This window comes from Corylus avellana, chromosome ca8 (genome assembly GCF_901000735.1).
Source record: "Corylus avellana chromosome ca8, CavTom2PMs-1.0".
NCBI classification, from domain to species: Eukaryota; Viridiplantae; Streptophyta; class Magnoliopsida; order Fagales; family Betulaceae; genus Corylus; species Corylus avellana.
The window spans coordinates 11,636,929-11,637,144 of NC_081548.1; positions in this window are offsets into that span (position 1 = coordinate 11,636,929).

A 216-nucleotide genomic window follows, 5' to 3' on the forward strand; every position below is an offset into this window, starting at 1 on the left:
AATTACCCACCTAAATTAATAGGCAAATAATTATGTGTTTTACCCACAAGTGCAAGAGGTCAACACAGCAGAATAGTGTGCAAATACGGAGTCATTCCCACGAGGATTGCTAAATCTTGCTTAAAATCAATTCCAAAAGTAAACTAAAACAAAGATTGGGTTAAGTTGATAATGATAAAAAGGTAGGGCTTTGATATCCACTGCTAATTATATTTA